At 39.4% G+C, this 15,699-nt stretch overlaps 1 protein-coding gene across 2 annotated transcripts in view; it reads left to right on the forward strand.

Moving 5' to 3' along the window:
- Nucleotides 1-15,699, forward strand: part of ARHGEF28 (Rho guanine nucleotide exchange factor 28) — a 240,885-nt gene that overhangs the window by 28,194 nt on the left and 196,992 nt on the right. The window lies entirely within an intron of this gene.

Below are 15,699 nucleotides of genomic sequence, written 5' to 3' on the forward strand. Positions count from 1 at the left end.
AAATCTTCTTGCTGCCACTGTCCAGCATCACAAGAGAGTATCATATTGCATATCCCTGGCCCAGAAAAAGGTCAATATTGAAAATTAGAAGTACACTTTACGTTGAATGTGTATACCTTTGCACCACTGTTACGCTGAAAAATAGTTAATTCTAACGGACCATAATAAGTCGGGGACTATCTATATCTCCTTAGCATATAGTATCCTGGTGCCTAATAGATGCTCAAATATTGTTGAATGAACTTCCTTTCTGTCTATATGTTGGATTAAGCAACTTGAGGATCCTATTGCTCAAAGGATTAGCTAGACTACTAAGTAATTTAGTGTTTTCAAAACAGTCACTTTTGCCCCTCCCCTCCCAGTAATACTTGAAAAAAAATATGCTGATTAGACTTAGTTTCCTAATTAAATTTTGGGATGTATGGAGCACAGCAAAGGATGCAAGAGAAATTATTTTACTGGGGAGATAAGATAACCACATGAAACAATGAGCAAAAAGTGTTAGATTTTAGAATAAATAAAAGATGTAGGAGAGGTCATTGGGAACATGGTGGAGGGAGGGTCTTAGAATTTGATACTGAGTGTCAGTACTACTCTAGGTGTTGTGCCTACTGGATTCCATTTGGTCCTCACAACAGGTATTGTAAGGCAAATGAGGCAGCCCAAGGTCATAGTATAGGTAGGTGTTTGAGCCAAGATTCACAGGTTATCTTTTTATTTTTCTTTCTTTGTTACTTAATCTGTCCAATCAAGTTTTAAGCACTATATCTATTATCTTCAGAGGTTCCATTTTGTCATGTTGGCCTGGTCTTTTGAGATAGTATCCTGATCCTTTCTTATGTTTTCAGTTTTTTTTTTAAATATCTTTATTTAAACAAACTTATATAACAGAATATTTGTTGAGTATATTATCTGAAGTTCTGAGGGTCTAATTTTGCTGTGTGTACTCCTTTCTCTTGATGAGTAGCTTTGTTGAATGTTTTTTAATTTTGATTTGTGAGCCTATGACCAATGATACTGAAACTGGGAGTCTTGTAATACTGAGTTAACCCCAAAGGCATCATTACAAGTCTGGGACTATTTTGTGTATTAATTTTTCAGTTGAAGATTTCTAGGGAACATTCCGCCCCCTCACCCTCATTGAAGACTTAGGTTGAGACAAAAACTCCCTTGTCTTTTCCTGGTGGACATATTTTTTTTCTCTCTATTATTGACTAGCCCTTTGGGATATTGCCTTATACAGGCATTTTCTTTCTAATTCCTGACCACACATGGATCCTTGATTCTGTTTCTTGCCCTGAGTGGCCATTAAACCCAGTTTTCTGGGCTAAGCTCAGAAGCATACTTCAGGGCAAAGATTCTCAATAGATCATTGCTATGACTTTTGATGAGTCTTAATTTTATGACTCTTGGAAAGTTTCCTTATTCTCTTGGGAGAGTTCAACTATACATTTAAAGTAATTATTAAATTACTTAGTAGTCTAGCTCAGTGTTTTTCAACCTTTTTTGGGCAAAGGCACACTTGTTTCATGAAAAAAATCACGAGGCACACCACCATTAGAAAATGTTAAAAAATTTAACTCTGTGCCTATATTGACTATATATAAAGTAATTCTCTTGAATAGGAATCAAATAAACACAAAGAAAGTATTTTATAATTACTTTATTATGAAATATTAAGTAAACAAAATAGTGAAAAATTATAAAATTATTGTCTTGTCTGCACCTACGGCACACCAGGCAACATCTCAACATTTTGCTGTGTGTACTCTTTTCTCTTGATGAGTAGCTTTGTTGAATGTTTTTTAATTTTGATTTGTGAGCCTATGACCAATGATACTGAAACTGGGAGTCTTGTAATACTGAGTTAACCCCAAAGGCATCATTACAAGTCTGGGACTATTTTGTGTATTAATTTTTCAGTTGAAGATTTCTAGTGTGCCGCGGAACAGCGGTTGAAAAACGCTGGTCTAGCTAATCCTTTGAGCAATAGGATCCTCAAGTTGCTTAATCCAACATATAGACAGAAAGGAAGTTCATTTAAAAAATGTAAGTCAAGTGTATGCTGCCCATTTCCAGTAGATAGTGCCTTTCCTATGTTCTCTGCTAGTATTCAGAGTTTCTCTTTATTCCAGTGTTTGTTATGTGGTATTGACTGTTTATGGGCTGTTCAATAAATCACTCGATATGATTGAGTTTTCTAGGCACAGTCCACACCTGGGGAATATTGGCATTTTATTATACCCTTATCTAAAATGAGGATTTTCCCACAAACATGTAATCTAAATTTATAGGCCACACACCTAGACAGGTCTGTAACTTAACACACACACACACACACACACACACACACACACACACACACACCTTGGGGGTTTAGCATTTAGCATATGAATTTTGGAGGGTGGACACAAACAGACCATAGAAGGCATGCATACGCCTGCATATTCGGTTGCTGCTAATGCTAGTTTTTCAGATCGCATTTCTTTTCCGGAGCTGGTAGAGAGTAGTTCATTTTATAGCATGTGAAGATCTGCCTTGATTTGGCATTTATGACTTAGGTTCTGCAAAGTATAGCATTTAGTTTCTAGTTCCTTTGTTAATAGTACTTTTTCCAAACCGTTGAGCTCAGCTTTACTTTAGGAAACATTGTTATACAAGAGTCATAGAAACCATGATCCAAGAAGGGGACTTTTTGTTTTCCTGAGGACTTGAGTAAATACTGCAAAGATGGGAAAGGCCCAAGTTCTACCTGCCTCACAACAGGCATTGCATTTTTTGGAGCACATCCAATTTTAAGAGTCATCCACTTGTCCAAGTTCAGATTGCCTAGAAAGACAGAGCCTTATTCTTTGGCTTCACTTGTTGAGGAATATCAACAAGGAACTTACATACCATAAAATGAAACTATTCCAATGGAATCTGTGCAGATTTAGATATTAAAATGTTTTTAAAATATTTTTGGAATATTGCATTAAGATTAGTATTCTATTTTAAGTTTTTATTTAAAATGAATAGTAATATATATTGTGAAGTATGAAGTGGGTTATCAAATTCTAATTTAATTAAAAAATTAGGAATTCTAATGATATAAGAAAGTTTATATGCCGGAATTACACTCAAGACAGTATTTTGTACTTACTTGGTATGACTTTCTGGAATGTAGCAACTATCCTGTGAGGAATCCCCTTTCTGGAGGAGACTTTTTGAGTCCAGCTAGCCTTTCTTTTTAAGGAAAAGGCACACCTAAGCCATCAGAAGCAAAATTAAATCTGCACAAACTAAAAGAAGGACGTTCTTTAGTGTCTAGGACTATATCCATTATAGTGCTAAGCACCAAGGATCTATTCTTCCCAGCATGTCAACCTCATTTCTTTCTCCATCCTTGTGAGCTTACTCAAGTTTCCATAGATATACAGAAAAAGCCTTTTCTTTCTTTCTTTCTTTCTTTCTTTCTTTCTTTCTTTCTTTCTTTCTTTCTTTTTATAAATATTATTCCCTTTATTCTTTAACATTCAATATTATTTTATATTAGTTTCAGCATAGTAGTTAAACAGACAATTATATAATTTACAAAGTAATCCCCCTGATCATTAAGGTGCCCATCGACAGCATATATAGTTATTGCAATATTATTGGCTATATTCTCTGTGCCAAGGCCCCGTTTGCATTTCTTTTTTTATTTTTTTTAAATATATTTTATTGATTTTTCACAGAGAGGAAGGGAGAGAGAAAGAGAGCTAGAAACATCGATGAGAGAGATACATCGACCAGCTGCCTCCTGCACCCCCCCCACTGGGGATGTGCCTGCAACCATGGTACATGCTCTTGACCGGAATCGAACCTGGGATCTTTCGGTCCACAGGCCGATGCTTTATTCACTGAGCCAAACCGGTTTCGGCCCGTTTGCATTTCTTAATCCCTTTACTCCTTTCAATCAGACTCTCCACCTCCCTTCCATCTTACAACTATTAGCTTGTTCTCTGTATCTATGAGTTTGTTTCTGTTTTGTTTATTTTTAATATTTTTTAACCTTCATCTGAGGCTGTATTTATGGATTTTTTTTTAGAGAGGTAGGTGGAGAGAGAAACATAGAGTGATTGCCTCCTGCACACACCCTAACTGGACCTGCAACCTAGGTACGTGCTCCAACAGATTCAAACCCGAAACGTTTTGGTGTATGGGACGACATTCCAACAAACTGGGCGACCCAGCCAGGGCCATTTGTTTATTTTGTTCTTTAGATTCCACATATAAGTGAAATCATATGGTATTTGTCTTTCTCTGTCTGACTTATTTCCCTTAGCATAATATCCTCTAGGTCTATCCCTGTTGTTGTAAATGGTAAGATTTTCCTAAAAAAAAAAAAAAAAAATCCCCTTTATTTTTCTCTCCACTGCACTTAAAATGCTAACCAGTAACTTTCTAGTTTCCAAAGACCATGGCCCCTTCTGAGTCCTTATTTATGTATTTCACATCTGTTTGCCCTTTATTTTTAAATAGAGTGATAAATATTTGAAGGGAGATACTTAAACTTTAAAAGCATAACACAGCCTGAACTGGTTTGGCTCAGTGAATAGAGCGTTGGCCTGTAGACTGAAAGGTCCCAGGTTCAATTCCAGTTGGGGGCATGAATCTTGGTTGCAGGCATATCCCCAGTAGGGAGTGTGCAGGAGGCAGCTGATCGATGTTTCTCTCTCATCGATGTTTCTAACTCTCTATCCTTCTCTCCTTCTCTCTGTAAAAAAATCAATAAAATATATTTAAAATAAATAAAAAGATAGATAAAAGCAAAACACAAAACTAATACTAAGCATATAGAAAGTTCAGAGTGAATGTACTGAACTAAATTAAACATTTAGAGATTAGTCATATTTCTAAGGTTAAAACATTTTTTCTAAGCTTTGCTTTAAGGTCATATCCTATTTAATAAAGAGTTACCATGCAAATTGACCCTCACACCCTCACAAGATGGCTGCCTATGACCAGACCAGCAGGAGGGTTAGTGAGGGACGACCAAAGGACTGAACAGCAAGCTGCGTGGGGCAACCAGGCCAGGAGGGGGAGCAGTTTGGGGTGACTAGGGCAGCAGGGGGGCGGCAATTAGGCTGGCTGGGGAGGCTGTTAGGGGCAACTAGGCTGGCAGGGGGGCAGTTAAGGCCAAACAGGTCAGCAAGGGGTGGGGGCAGTGACAATTAGGGGCAACCAGGCAGGCAGGTGAGCGATTAGGAGCCAGTGCTCCAGAATTGTGAGAAGGATGTCCGAGGGGTCCTGGATTAGAGAGGGTGCAGGCTGGGCCAAGGGGACCCCCTCCATCCCATGCACGAATTTTGTTTTTTTGGCCTCTAGTTTCTAAATATTAAAGCACCAACTCTAGAATTTCTCTAGCTTTTACAAATTAGTATTTAGTGTAGAATTGGGTACAGTAATCTGGCTATTTTAGTTAAAGAATGTCTTAAGAATGTCTTAATTCTTATGAGAGGGAGAGTACTTTTCTTTCCTACAAAGACTGTACTGGTATGAAGCCTCGTTGGGTCTGGGCACAGGGTAGGGGGTGGCCCACAGCCACAGTTGTTGCTGGAAATACAGATGGAAGCATGAAAGAGGTGGTGCTGTCTGCTCTGGTTAGATTTGTTAATTCCTGAAGACCCCTCTCTGTCTAGAAATGCTTCCAGGTATCTGGGTCATTTCCCCCATACCTGTTCTTCCAGCTACTCTCTGCCTCCACCTTTTCTCTCCAGTGTGTCTGTTCAGCAGTCTCTGGGTCAGTCTCAGGAAAAGGCAACCTTAGGTAAGTTATGGCCTCACTCAAAACCCTTCAGTGCTTTGCATTGTCTCTAAAAGGAGTTTTTCAATCAAGAAATGTGATTTTTCTCTGGGATCTCAAATTAAGCCCAAAGAAAATGAGTCCCATGATTTAGCAATTACTTTGTTTTCACCCATAAATAGTATTTCCTACCTTTTCTCCCAAGGGTAGGAAAAATTCATATTTCTTCCTTAGGGTGGTTCTGAATTTCTCCATATTTTAAAAATTTAAATTCCCTTCTAGGGATAAAACATTGCTAGCAGACAGAATAATCAAAACATGCCAAAATATGGGAAAGAAATTCTAAAAATGTTATAAGCAATGATAATATTATATCATTGGAAAATGAAGAGAGAGAGAGAGAGAGAGAGAGAGAGAGAGAGAGAGAGAGAGAGAGAAAAAATGTTATAAGCAATGATAATATCATTGGAAAATGGAGAGAGAGAGAGAGAGAGAGAGAGAGAGAGAGAGAGAGAGAGAGAGAGAGAGAGAGAGAACAAGAACATTGTGATTAGTTGCCCTGACTAGGCATGTGCTCTGACCAGGAATCAAACTGGTAACCTTTTGGTGCACGGGATAATGTTCAACTAACAGCCACTCGGTTGGGCCCAACACTCTTTTTAACCCTTGTCAACTACTAATCTACAATTAAAAAAAAATTGAAAGTATTGCATAAATGGTGTCTGTGATCTTTTGGAATTGGCTTTTATCACTCAGCATAATTTTCTGAAGATTGGTCCATATCATGTGTACCAAGTTTGCTCTATTTATTGCTGTGATATGCATGTGTATATAGAGGTACTCGTTCATAGCTTTTAACCATTCCCCGGTTGAAGGACATCTGGGATGATTCTAGTTTTTCACTACCATATATAAGGCTGCTATGGACAATCATGTACAGGTGTTTGTGTAAACATAAAATGTCATTTCTCGGTAGGGGCGGGGGATACCCAATAGTGGCATTGCTGGTGGCAGTTGCATTCTTAGTCAAGAAACTGCCAGACTCTTTTCCAGGCTGGCTATATTAGTTTGCATCCCCACCAGCAACATGGGTTATTGTTTCCGCACATCCTCTCCAGCACTTGGCAATGCCATTGTTTTTGTTTGTTTTGTTTTTAATATATTTTATTGATTTATTATAGAGAGGAAGGGAGAGGGATAGAGAGTTAGAAACATCGATGAGAAAGAAACATCGATCAGTGCTTCCTGCATACCTCCTACTGGGGATGTGCCCACAACCAAGGTACATGCCCTTGACCAGAATTGAACCTGGGACCTTTGACTCCACAGGCTGACGCTCTGTCCACCGAGCTAAACTGGTTAGGGCTATGCCATTGTTTTTTTATATATCAATACGTACCATTTGAATGGTCATTTCAATTTGCATTTCCCCAATGGCTAATAATGCTGAACATCTTCCCATTGGCTTGTTTGCCATCTGTATATTCTCTGCAATGAAATGTGTCTTCATGTCTTTTGAGCATTTTTCTAATTTGGATGAGAGTTATTTATGTATTTTAAGTACTAGTTATTTGTTAGATATTCCCCCCGGTCTGTAGCATTCTTATTTTACCCCCCGCCCTCCTGCGCCCCCCCCCCCCATGGGCTTTCACAGAGCAAGCCTTAAATTTTGATGTCTAGCATGATTAAAAAAAAAATAGTTCTTGGCTTTTTGCATGTTCAATGGTCCATTGAGAATCTGATGAAAGCTATACAACTCTTGTCAGAAAATGCACACGCACATAAAACTTTGCATCTAATTTCATGGAGTTCAGGGACTGTATAAAGTGAGGGGCCATATGTTATAAACCCATCACTTAATCACTGCTGCATTAATTTGCAGCAGTGTGACTCCAGGGAGAGTTGCTCTTCCCGAAGTTAAAAGCGGGAAACCCTGTAGCTTACAAAATCAGAGCAATGTCCGGGCCAGGCTGTACTCTCCCGAGAACTTAACTGAAATGCCCCTTTCTCAGCAATACATTGCTTGACTACTCTGGGAAATAGTGCCGGATTGCTCCTTTAATTTTGTAGCTTGAATAGGTAAAAAAAAAATTTTTCTTGTATTGAATTTAGACTTTTAGGCATTAGCAATAAATGCATGTGTGGGCTTTCAACTGCTGGTTTAGTTTTAGGAACATGACTCTCTTTGTATGACTTACTATTTTTATTTTTTTTCTCTATCTCCTTTATAAAAATGAATGGAAAAGAAGAGAAATGGGATGCTGGTGAAGAAACAGGGGTCTGATAAATTTTGATATGCTCATTAGCTGTGCCTGGGCGGAGAATTGTCGGTATCATTGAACTAGATTTGCTTCCCCCAGGAATGAAATGCATAAAGGAAAAGCACACTGTAGGAAAAGTTGAAAGATAATTTTGTTGAAAATTCTAACTGAAGGGTAACATGTACATTTGATCCTTGAAAAGCATGGGCTTGAATTATGTGGATCTACTTATATGTGGATCCCCCCCCCCCCCCCAATAAATACAATAAATGTATTTTCTTTTCCTTATTTTTTGAATAACATTTTGTTTAACTTACTTTATTGTAAGAATACAGCCTATAATACATGCATAACATATAAAATATGTGTTAATTGACTGCTATTGCTAAGGCTTCTGGTCAACAGTAGGCCTTTATGTTTTTGGGGAGTCAAAATTTATGCATGGATTTTCAACTGTGTGGGGGTCAGTGCCCTTACCCCCATGTTGTATGAGGATCAACTGCAATTAGGAATGTGTTTGCCAGATCTCTGGCAAAGGACCCTGGCCCCCTGTAAATCTGCTATTCACTTTTGTCACAGATTTACTGTGTGTATTTTAGGGATGGATTATGTATAAAAGTAGGAGGTTGATGACCTTTTCTTCCTCTGGCTACCAAACCTGTTACTCTAAACTATTGGACTCCTTAGTGTTTCCTAAAAATAATATGGGTGTATGGTTTTCTTCATGTTTAGCTCCTAATTCCTATCATGTAGCTCATTTGCCACTTCATGCTTGCCCAACATGATCATGTTCTGCCAGATTCGTGGTATTATTACTCCTTACAACCTTTAGCTTTTCATAGATATAGAGGTTATCCCAACCAGACTGGGAGGTCACCAATGCCAGGGGCAGTGTTTTTAACACTGTCCCTTCCAGGTCAGCCGCATGGTGTGCTGCACACACAGTGATAGTGAACCGACTTTGGGACACAGGATGTTAGAGATCTGTTGCTACTACGGAAATGGATGCGTTGATAGGTTGTATCTTGCTAGAGTGATTGAGATTTGTATTGTCTACAAATAGATAAATGCATACATGAGGTTATAAAAGGGGGTGTGCAGTTGACTTAGAAAAATCTTCTTAAGGGCCTACTCATATTGTGTGCAAATACATTCTGGGAGAAAGTGAGTGTGACAGCTCTGGCGGAACACTTGTTAGCAGTTAGCTCACACTCCTCTTTGTACTTTAGAAGCATTCTCTACTTTAGGCTGCACCCAGTTCAGACTGCCTGGCTCCCCTTCTTCCTCCCTGCCACCCCCATTAGTTTGAATTAATGAGGTCCTATTGAATAGTTACCGTTGTTTGCTTTCTAATCTTCAGACATCTCCCCACACTCTGAGGTCACCAAATAATGCTGCTTAGACCTGCATAACTCAGGTAGACAGCTCTAGTCTGAGGCAGGCCCGTTGATCCTGTTCTGTATTCAACAGCAGGTTTATTTCAAAAATGCTCTCTTTTTACCCATTTCCATTGTGTTAGCACTGAAGGTTTTTACTTAGACTTGGCCTTGCCTCCCGGTAGTTGAACTGTTCCTTCCTTCTTCTCCAGCTAAGATAACAGCGGTGAAATACAATTATAATGCTACCCTCCCAGGTTCCTGTGAGGAGCTGTGCATCAGCATCTCCCTCTAACTGTAGAGGTTTCCAGTGGAGGTGTTAATAGAGTTGCTCTGCCCTTTGCATCTTCAAACGGCAGGGGGAATATTCAGCTCGATAAAACCAAATAAAGTTCTGTGGAGCTTTGCACTATTGTCTTTATCTGGCCCCGTGCTCTTCAGTGTTCCTGATGCCTTGAGTGTCCTCTGGGCTGCCAGGGGGAGGCGGAGCGCGGTTAGGTTCATTGTAGACCTGTGTGGCCCCAATTCCTGCTGAATCATTTTAATCAGCCTAATGTTTGGAGGCTCTGAGTGATTTCATTTGAAACAGACTCAAATGCTTTCTAAAACCATCCCTTTGTGTGTGTTTCATGTACAATAATAATAAATATGTAATAGTTACAGCTAGTGTTAATTGAATGCATAAGATAGGCACTACATATATTGTGTGTGTGTGTGTGTGTATATATATATATATATATATATATATATATATATATATATATATATATATATATATATACTGGGGATGTGCCCGCCACCAAGGTACATGCCCTTGACCGGAATCGAATCTGGGACCTTTCAGTCCGCAGGCCAGCGCTCTATCCACTGAGCCAAACCAGTTTTGCACGGCACTGTATATATTTTTTAAAGACTTTATCAAATCTTTTAATCCTCCCAACAATCTTTTGAGGTAGGTACTGTTACTAGTTCTAAACTGGCCTGGGGAGGTAAGATAACAGGCCCCAAGTCACACAGTTAGAACCGGGCAGAGCCGGTGTTCAAACGCAGCCTGTTCCTGAGCCTGTACTGTCAGGCATTTGCTTCCTTCTAACAAGCATATCTCTGTCTCTCAGTTACAAAAGGACTTAGTGCTGCAGCTCAGGAGAGCATGGGCTCTGGGGTCAGAGGGGCTGGAGTCACGTGCCAGCTCGACAACTTCTAGCTTCCACCAACTTTGCAGAGCGCTCCTTTCCTCCTTGTGAAGTGGAGACCTGTGCTGAAGGTCCTCTTATCTGAGGGCCGGCATCTGGGTAGCTTTTTAAAGGGGTTGGGGAGGGGGGTGTGTGGTTCTTAAAATGGGGACCAAGGTTTCATAGGAAATGGGAGTGGAAAAAGGACTTGCCTGGGGCTCTAGTTTTTGAAAAGGAAACTAAAATTATGAAAATACCTATCCTATTTGTTTTAGAAAACGTGTCTTAGTCCTTTGACTAACAGTTGGCATAACATCCTGGTAAGGGTGGAGGCCCTGGGCCAGCCTTCTAGAATGTCTGCCATGTTCTGTGTGATCTCATGCAAACGTAGTTTTGAACTCTGCCAACTCTTAGAACGAATATAAAATAAACTGTGTGCAAGTGATTAATGGGGGAGGAAAGGGGTCATGACTTTTATTGACAAAATAAATTGTACAGTAGGACATTTCTGCTATGACATTTGGTTTTCATAGCATTGCTTTGGGGGTCATTTTTATTAGGGAGGAGAAGATACTCTTATTTCTTTAATACTGAAATTATGTTATACGTAATAATACTGAAATTATGTAATATGTAATAATACTGAAATTATGTAATATGTAATAATTTCAGGATTAATACTGAAATTATTATCTTTAAGCCCTTTTCTCATTATTTTTCTTTTTCGCTTGTTAATGGGTCTCTGACACATTCACATTGATCCAATAGTTTCATGATTAGAGAAGCTCTCCAATACTCAACAGTACTTTTTTTTTTCTTCTCAACTCTATTTAACCATATTTTATGCTTTAAAAATTATTTCCAATTTTATTTTAAGTTTATTTATATTTTATTTGCAACATCAGATAACCACATGAAGGTCAAAACAAGTAACTAAAAAACATCTGTTGATATGCCAGAAGGAATGGCTGGAGAGTAAGATGCTAGCATTAAGGGTGGGTGGAATGGGTGGGTGGAGAATGAATGGGAGAGGCAGTTGCTTGTTATCTTGTAAATGGTCAGTTTATTTCTTTAAAAATTTATGTTTAGGTAACTTTTGCTTCTCAGCTTAACTTCCTACACATCCTCTCAGAACTATTGTGTGAATCTCTGAGATGAAATTTGTAAAATACTTAGCATGGTGCCTGACAGATCATTATCTTTTCTAATGTATCGATAGTTACTAATAGCCTTGATAAATATTCTTTGAGCATTACCTGTTGATAGGTTTTATAAAAGACATACAAGCCAGTGATTATTTTGTGTTCAAAGACAAAATTTAAGTCATGGGCTTTATATTGAATTAATCTTAGGATACTTAATTTAGATGCAAAATCCAGAATTTTATAAAGTCAAGAACTGATTTTTTTCTGTGTAAGTTGAATGTTATATTTTCTTTCCTCTTTAACTTAAATATGTTTGCCTGTTGAAAATTGCCTCTTTTTCTTTTGAGTTAACCAGCAATCAAAGATATTGGGATATTTATTCCATGTCTAAAACACTGTATCTTGATGTTCTTTTCATAAGACTTTTCCCCCCTTTTGTGAGCAAACTTAAAAATTAAGTTTGGCCTCAAACCTTCCCCTGGCATCTGCCAGAAAAACTGGTTTTTACCTCCGTAAGAAACATTAAAAAAAAAATGCAGTACAATTAAAGGAAAAAAAAGAAGTACTTGAATTTGAAATTTTAAAATTATAGGTGGAGAACTCAAGCATTAGAGAGTAAAATGAAGTAGAGAGCAAGGCATTTATACAGGGAAAAGCTACTGTGTGAAGAGTTCAGGCAGCTGTAACTTGCCTAGCAAATACAACTTGCTTACTGTAATTATTTTTTTAAAATATATATTTTATTGATTTTGTACAGAGAGGAAGGGAGAAAGATAGAATTAGAAACATCGATGAGAGTCATCGATCAGCTGCCTCTTGCCCACCCCCTATTGGGGATATGCCCGCAACCAAGGTACCTGCCCTTGACTGGAATCGAACCCGGGACCTTTCAGTCCCCAAGCCGATGCTCTATCCACTGAGCCAAACTGGTCTTGGTTACAACTTGCTTACTTATTAAAGGTGATGTGAAAGGAGGCCCAGAGTGGGTCAGCCATGTGGCCTGCAGGTGAGCACAGAACTTACCGCTCTTTACTGTAACAGAGGAATTGATTTTAGGAAAATCCAAGTGAAAATATATCTTTCAGCTTAAAGTTTATTTTATCAAGCGGATAATTTGCTTCAAATTATTTTTCTCCATAAGTCAACTAGGAAGTTTTGACAGGGGGTTTTACTCATCAGAATACGTCTTCAGATTTCTCCTCAAAAGTGGTATCCTTTTGATGTACTTTATTATCAGACAAAATCTAACAAACATCACATGTTGAGTTATGAAAAACATGTATACTTTCATATAGTAAATAAGTGTATGGTAAGCCTCCCACACAGCTTAACTTGTTTTAATATACTTCTTAAACATTGAAGTCTTCAAAGTTTTGCTCACAAAGGAATGCATGTTAATTTGTTGCTTTATTTTTTTTATTTTTTATTTTTTTTAAAATTTTTTTTTTTTTTTTAAAATATATTTTATTGATTTTTCACAGAGAGGAAGAGAGAGGGATAGAGAGTTAGAAACATCAATGAGAGAGAATCATCGATCAGCTGCCTCTTGCACACCCCCTACTGGGGATGCGCCCGCAACCAAGGTACATGCCCTGGACCGGAATCGAACCCGGGACCTTTCAGTCTGCAGGCCGACGCTCTATCCACTGAGCCAAACCGGTCCCGGCTGTTGCTTTATTTTTGTCTGTATATTATTTCAGTCTTTTTATAATCAGTGCATTTACTGTAGAAAGTATTTTTTAAAAAATTTTACTCCTTTTAAAAACCATTTTAATTTTTTAAAAAAGCTTATTGATTTTTAGAGAGAGAGAGAAAGGGAGGAGAGAGAGAAACATCAGTGTGAAAACGTAACATTGATCAGCTGCTTCCTGCAGGTCTTCAACCAGGGATCAAGCCAACAACCGGGGCATGTGTCCTGATTGGGAATCTAACCTGCAGCCTTTTGGTACATGGATGATGCCCAACCAACTGAGCCACACTGGCCAGGGCTAGAATGCATTTCTTATGCTGCCAACTAGAAATGTTCAGTGTTCTTATAATTTTATCAAGTTGAGTGAAATGTGAAGGATTGGAATTGTGTATGGCTTGACTATAAACGCAAGTGAAAATATTGTTAATCTCTTGAGGCATAGCGTACATCTAGGGTAAAGGGTCATGGTATGTGGTAGCAGGTATACATTCATATTTTAAGTGCCCTCTTTATAATTTTTAATTTTGGTGAGATCTACTTGTCATTGCTCTTGGGTTAGTCATCATTTATATTTCAATAGTGACAAACAATTCATAATAGAAATGAGAGTCTCAGTTTTGTCATATTCTTGTTAGTATTATATTTAATTTGAAGTTTCTTTCCTGGACTTCCTAAGCCATTCATCCAATATGTGAGGTTAGTTTCATTAAAAATCGATGATTATCATCCATAAGCCCATGTAAGTGGCTATACACAGGGTACAACATTTTGAAAATGAGGGCCAAGGAAGGGTTCCATTGCCAACCCTTTGGGTTTGTGAGACCCTTAGTCTTCTTTCAGGATGACCCATGAAATGTCACTTGTGACCTAGGAGGATGCCAGTGCCAGTATATAGATAATGGATTTTATAAAAAATAATACAGGACTTTTTGTATTTTCCTCCTGGTCAATTTTGTTCTCTGGGGATTGCTATACCAAATGTCACCATTTGGATTTCTGTGTGCCTACCTTCTTAAGAGAAGGCCCCAAAGTACTGCAGCTGGGCTGTGGCCCAGGAACCAGAGCCAGAGTTGGCCTAGTGAACAGAACCCTGTCCCACTTCTGTTCTCTGTGGGGTGGGCGGGGACGAGAGGATGTTGGGGAGAGGCCCTGTCTGCTCCATTCAGAATTCTCCTGCAGCCCACGCTTCACCTTCTCCCAATCTTTAGGGCTTTTGTTCAGCTGTGAGCTCCTTGAGGGCTGGGTTCATAGTAGTGTTCAATGAACCCACCACTCCTACTTTTTAAAAAATATATTTTTATTGATTTTAGAGAGGAAAGGCGAGGAAGGGAGAGATGGAAACATCAATGATGAGAAAGAATCATCGATTGGCTGTCTCCTGCACACTCCCTATTGGGGATCAAGCCCATAACCTGGGCATGTGCCCTTGCTGGGAATCAAACTGTGACCTCCTGACTCATAGGTTGACGCTTAATCACTGAGAAACACTGGCTCGACTCATCTAGTTTTAAGTGATCTATAATTGAATGCAACATCTTATTAGTTTCAGGTGTACAATATGATGATTTAATATTTGTATATATTGCAAAGTGTTCACCACAATAAAGCTAGTTAACATCTGTCACCATAGATAGTGACAGAATTTTTCTTGTAATGAGAAATTTTGCAATCTATTTTCTTAGAAACTTTTAACTATGCAATATAGTATTATTAACTACTAGAGGCCTGGTGCATGAAATTCGTACATGGGGTGGTGGTGGTGGTGTCCCTCAGGCCGGCCTGAGCCCTCTTGAAATCCAGGACCCCTTGGGTAGCAGCTGTCCTCCCTCTCCCCCCCGTGCTGCTGCTACTGCTTGCCATCTGTACAGTGCTGCCTGTCCCTCCCTCACTACCAGTGGCCTCCCTCTGCGTGTGACAGGCCTGAGGTGTGATCCCTTGGCTGGCCTGTGCCTCCCTCTGCAGGGTGATCACTGGCTGGCCCCACACACCCACCACAGCATCACTGGCTGGTGGTCTGGGCCTCCCTCTGCGGGGCGATTGATCGCAAGGCCCCCAGATAGATAGCCCCACAGAGGGAGGTCACGCCTCCCAGGGCTGCCAGTTAGGTAGTTTGAGACTTCCTCTTTGAGGTGATGGATCATTGTGCAGAGATGACCTGGGGTGATTGGGGCAATGGCGGGGGCCCCCTGACTAATCGCATCGCACCCACCTTGGCTGGCCTGGCACCAGTGTGTGTCATAGCATGGTCTTCCGGAAGGTTGTCCGGATGTTCGTCCTGCCGTTCTGTA

Source organism: Pipistrellus hanaki (assembly GCF_964339955.1).
Source record: "Pipistrellus hanaki genome assembly, chromosome: 4".
Classification (NCBI taxonomy): Eukaryota; Metazoa; Chordata; class Mammalia; order Chiroptera; family Vespertilionidae; genus Pipistrellus; species Pipistrellus hanaki.